At 45.4% G+C, this 5,883-nt stretch overlaps 1 pseudogene; it reads right to left on the bottom strand.

The window, feature by feature from the left end:
* Window positions 1–4,367: 4,367 nt before the first annotated feature.
* Window positions 4,368–5,879, bottom strand: LOC102747811 (WD repeat domain phosphoinositide-interacting protein 2 pseudogene; annotated as a pseudogene).
* Window positions 5,880–5,883: the final 4 nt, after the last annotated feature.

The following is a 5,883-nucleotide window of genomic DNA, read 5'->3' as shown; positions in this document are numbered from 1 at the left end:
ATTATGCAGCCATCAAAAAAATGAAATCTTGCCATTTGCAATGACGTGGATGAAACTAGATGGTATTATGCTAAGTGAAATAAGTCAGTCAGAGAAAGACATGTATCATATGATCTCACTGATATGAGGAATTTGAGAAACAAGACAGAGGATCATAGGGGAAGGGAGGGAAAAATGAAACAAGATGAAACCAGAGAGGGAGACAAACCATAAGAGATTCTTTTTTTTTTTTTTTTAAGATTTTTATTTATTTGACAGAGAGAGATACAGCGAGAGAGGGAACACAAGCAGGGGGAGTGGAGAGGGAGAAGCAGGCCTCCTGCCGAGCAGGGAGCCCGATGCGGGGCTCGATCCCAGGACCCTGAGATCATGACCTGAGCCGAAGGCAGACGCTTAACAACTGAGCCACCCAGGCGCCCCCATAAGAGATTCTTAATCTCAGGAAACAAACAGCGTTGCTGGAGGGGAGGTTGGTGTGGAGGATGGGATGGCTGGATGATGGACATTGGGGAGGGTGTGTGCTATGGTGAGCGCTGTGAATTGTGTAAGACTGATGAATCACAGACCTGTACCCCTGAAACAAAAAATACGTTATGTGTTAAAAAAAAAAAAAAAGAATTGTTGAGACATTGTATGGTGCAACTGAGTAAGTGTATTTAAATAGCATGGAGACAGGACCCATGGGCAGAAAGAACTGTAATTTTGCTGTATATATGCTTAGTGCTCAAGGGGCAGAGGACAGATTATAAATATCTTTGAATTTCTACTGGTGAAGCTACTTTTCACAGGATTTCTCTGGTGCTTATCATTCAGCTCGATATTAACTATTAGTGGGATATACAAGCAGTCATGAGACCCTTTAAGAATGAAGCAACCGGGGCGCCTGGGTGGCTCAGTCGTTAAGCGTCTGCCTTCGGCTCAGGTCATGATCCCAGGGTCCTGGGATCGAGCCCCGCATCAGGCTTCTTGCTCAGCAGGAAGCCTGCTTCTCCCTCTCCCACTCCCCCTGCTTGTGTTCCCTCTCTCGCTGTATCTCTCTCTGTCAAAAAAAAAAAAAAAAAAAAGAATGAAGCAACCAGCACATATTTGGTCCTTATTGGAATTACACAAGCTATAGGTCAGCCTTCTGGGCTAAAGCTGAACGTTTTTCTGTTTCTATCCCTCATCAGTGGCAGTTATCACAAGAGAGGAAAGCAAGTTGAAATCTCTGACACCTACTGTAAAGAGGAAAAGAGCATGTGAGGAGCAATCTGAGAGGGAGCTTTGGGCTGAATCCTAGAAAGGTCCTTGTGGAGGTTTCCAAATATAGTGCTTTCTGCTCTTCAAAGCGCTCTTCACTGTTTTCTCCTAGAATTTCCTGCCTGCTCTTTGGGTTAGGTACAGGTGATATTTTTAGCCATTTTCTTAAAAGTAAATTAATTTTAAGAGAGGGTAAAGTAACCCAAAATACACAGCTAGATAGAAGTTGATCGAGGACTAGAAACCAGTTCCCCCAACCTACAGACCAAGGCTGTGTCCCTACACCATAATGCCACTGGAACAGAACATGGAATTTCCTGGTCTGGAGGATGTCTAGGAAGATATTAAGCAAAGGTGAAAGTGGGGATAAGGAATAGTGTTCCAAGCAGAAAGAACAGCACTTGCAAGGCCCTGAGGAAGGAGAGGAAAAGGTGCTCCCTGAGAACCAAAAGCAGGCCAGTAAGGCTGGACCAAGGAAAGCTACATGGATATTGCTATCAGATGAGGCAAAATGTGTAGCAGGAGCAGATCACGAAGGGCACTGAGGGCTCTTCTGCTTCTTCAGCTAGATTGGCAGGTTCCTTCCTAAATAGCCTGAGCACACTCTCTTTGGACTTTTGTTACATCAAACGGCACCAACCTTTGAACCACTGGTGGGGGGGTGGGGATGGGGAGGATGGGATTATTGTAAATACATAAATCTGTTTGCATGCCAATCTCAGTCTGAATAAAAACATGTTTTGCATTTTTATATACTACTATTTTCCAAACGAATATAGATGTTGTGATGACTAAAACTCAAATTCAATTTCAAGTACTCCTGAATTCCTAGAAGCTTTTGGCTATTATGTAAATAACCCCTATGTCTCTGGCCTCATTAGCTAGTGACATCAAATACAATTGCAACTCCTTTTGCTCCACAAATTGTTACAGCTTGAAAGTTGGCCCACTCAAAGTGTCATCCAGCTATTTCTGACCGTTTCCATGGGCACAGGACAGGTCTCTGGGGTCTTCCTACTTGAGCTTTTCATCTTAATCGTTGTACTGTTGCTCCTGCCCTTCTTCTCTCATGGTTTCCTGCTCTTCTGAGCCCATCTTTGTTCATCGCCACCTTCTGTGACCCCACCACTATCTTGATGCATTCCCACCGCTCATGTCTCCCGCTGGTTCTGTAAGCACTGCTACTCTTGGTTGCAAATAGTTTGCTTTCTGCTTGTAGAAGACTAGCATAACCTCCTGCAGCTGGAGGGCGGCCCTATCACTTCCCTAAGCTTGACTTCCCCTCTGGCCGACATCTTCTGCACCTGCGCAGCCCCGGAGTCCGGCCTTCTCCCTGTATGAGGACAGCTTACTCTGAGCAGTGGAACGCCTCCGAGTGTCTCCACACGTAGGATTCCCGTCCAACTGGTCTCGCAGAGAGAAAGGCTTTTATTCCCATAGTCCAGGCGTCAGCAAACTATGACTCAGGGGTCAAATCCATTGTCCGTCTGTTTTTGTAAATAAAATTTTACTGGACCACAGCCACGCTCATTTATTTACATATTGTCTGTGACTGCTTTCGCACTACAGTGGCAGAACTGAGAGGCTGTGACAGAGGCAGTATGGCCTGCAGAGCCAAAAATATTTACTATCTGGATCGTTACAGAAAAAGTTTGTCCACCCTTTATCCAGTTCGTAGGCCTGCCATATTTCCTGCCTAGAGATTAACTTCTGCCTAGTGGAAACATCCTTCCCCTCAGGGGAGAAATGATATTTCTCACTGCTAAGTAATGGTCCTCCTTATGAACTCCCACCTAACAGTCGTGCCCTAAAAATACAGGGATCATTTTTCTAAAACTCATGCTATTCAGTCTTATCTCCGGTAACTTTGTTATATGTACTGTATGTATAAGTCAGAAAAAATATAACTACAATCCTGTTAATAGTTTTCTATTACCTAACTCTATCTATCTACATAAACATAACGTGAATTATAAATACACATATACACCTGTGTACTACAGTTATGTGCGTAAAATATGTAATTTTATTCACTGAACAATCCATCGGCGATATCATTATTTTAAATGGTTTCCTTATGTTTTTTTTTTGTTCTTTCACAAGTCTTCTATTACTTGACATTTTAGGTAGATCAGAGTTGCAACCTTCTTTGTGCTTAATTTACACTATCTCCAGGAAGACTTCTTCTTTGCTCCAGCAAAAGTCCGTGGAAGGCTCCCATTGGCTCATCTAAGGTCATGTGAGCATTAATGGAGCATAGGGAATAGCATATTCTAATTGACCATGTTGGGGTCAAGGGCCAACCTTAGAGTTTGAATGTGATGCCAATCCCACACAATAGAAGTTAGAAAAGAGAGGTTCCACGTACAAGATAACATAGGTCCACTATAAGCAGACACAAACTTATTTTTTCTGATGCTTATACAGTAAAGAATAGGATACAGAGATATCAGGGTTTTGGCAGTCCTCCTTTCTCTTCAGCTGGGGCTCCTAACTGTTACCATCCTGGGTCCACCTCAGTCACTGTACTAAATCAGCTGTAACGGAGAGGATACCTTCCCAGCCACAGCCCATGACTCTGTAGTTCAGTGGGAAAATGAAGTATTCAGTCAACAAATAGCTACTGGCCATTTTCAAGAAACCACGGTAAGTGCTGGGGATGAAATGGTAACCAGAATAGTCCATACTGTCCTGGAAGTTGTAGAGGAGAAGCTAGACAGAGAGTATTAGAACAGGGCAGGACAATGAATGATAGAAAATATGTGATGCTCTGGGAGCATGTTGCATACTCAACTTACTCTGGTTTATATGGAAGTGATGTCTTGGCTGAGATGCAAGGAGAGCAGGCATCCCCAAATGAAGAAACTGAAAAGTATCCTAGGCAGGAAAAACAGCAGTTTGCAAAGACCCGGAAGAGAGAGAGAAAGTTTAAGAGAACTGCTCATTCTTTAGTATGTCTAGACCATGGAATATTAGGCAGCATGTGGTGAGAAACAGAATTACAGAAGTGAGTGGGGACCAGTTCATAAGAAAACTTAAAGTCACATGAAGGATTCAGATTTTATCTTTTGAGAAAGAGGGTTACAGGGAATGATTTTAAAATGGAAGGTGGGTGTGATATGATCAGGTTTATATTTTTATTTTATTTTATTTTTCCAATTTGGAAAGAATTTAATTAACAAAATAAAATGGGGGAAAAGGGCCCATGGGGGGCTCTGGGGAGAGAGTTCTCCTCCCCACGGCTGATGCCCCCAAGCCTGGCAAGCCCAGAGAGGGCTCTTGGACCCTCCCGAGCAGAACCCGCCTTGACACCCGGAACCACTCTGCACGATGCCACCTCCTCGTGTACACTCCTCATTCTATACAGATTTTAAAAACCCAACAACTGCCATTGTCATAAAGTGCCTTCTAGTTCTCCTACTCTGGCTTGGCACGTTAATGCATGCAAAGCAAGGTTTCAAGGGCTTCACCAAACAGTTAATTTTGGCAAAAAGAGAAAACAAACAAAAAGCTAAGATTCCTAAGCAGGATTAAAAGCCACTGAAGTGAAAACGATGTATTTCTCAACAGTATGGAATGAGATCACAGCTACAATCTTTTTTTTTTTTTTAAAGTCTCTGCCATCCTCTCTCCAGCTCGGGTCAAAGTTCGTAGCAGCATAACACAAAGTCCTCCGTCAAGCCAGTGTTCTCTGCTTTGGGGGTCTGAATTCACAAGTCAAGTTCAGTCAGTCCGAAGAATCATAGGAGGATGCTCACTGTCCTCCTCAGCCGCAGAGCGCTGGCCTCCTCTTCCAGACATGTGCCGCCCACTGCTCCCAGCTCGTCTGTGTAGGCAAGTCTGGTGGGGGATGAAGGCCCGTGAGTACCTGTGGCAACAGCTGGGCTGTAGGCCTGGGTCACTAACCGGCAGTCGCGAGAGGCTGAGTCTAAGATTTCATTGGTCGTCTCCATGCTGCCATCCAACTTGTGCTGTTTCATCAGGGTGCACTCGCCTCCCTCCTGGGGGTCCAGGTTGTACATGTACAAGTACCCGTCGTAAGCTCCCACCAGGAGCCGGGGAATCTTCTGAATTGTGGCCATCGAGCAGATGTTCTTGTGGCCGCAGAAAGGCAGGTGGACTGTGGCAAAGGCTCTGCCCTGGTTGAACATTTCTGTTACTTGGGAGGGCAAGTAGCTGGTGGAAGCCATGAGTACCTTCCCGAAGTACCCGGTCCGGGTGGTGGGCTCCTCCTGAGGTTTTTCTTTCACAGTCTCGAGTTTGAAGATGTGCACAGTCTCAGTGTTGCTGGATGCGGAGAGGAACATGCTGTCCATGCTGTAGGCCAAGGAGCAGATGCTCACACACCTCTTAACTCCTCTCCGGAACTCAAAGAGTTTTTGTCCCTCTGGAATGGAGAATACCCTAATCACTGTCCCCTTCTCCGAGGCAGTGGAGAGCTTGGTTCCGCTGGAGTCAAACGCCAGCGCTGCCAAGGGACTGTCGTGAGCCGGGATCATGTTCGCAGCTCTCAAGTTCATGGTGTCGAAGACCTGCACCTCTCCGATGGTGGCACTGCCTGGGTACACCAAGTAACCATTGTCGTTGTGTGTGGACAGTGCACACAAGCCTGCAGGGTTGGGAGGGGTCTCCCTGATCGTGTGC

The sequence above is a fragment of the Leptonychotes weddellii genome, unplaced genomic scaffold, assembly GCF_054177405.1.
Source record: "Leptonychotes weddellii isolate Sample4059 unplaced genomic scaffold, ASM5417740v2 HiC_scaffold_13076, whole genome shotgun sequence".
Lineage (NCBI taxonomy): Eukaryota > Metazoa > Chordata > Mammalia > Carnivora > Phocidae > Leptonychotes > Leptonychotes weddellii.
Note: the sequence above shows the minus strand (reverse complement) of the source record. Positions and strands in the feature narration are given on the sequence as shown.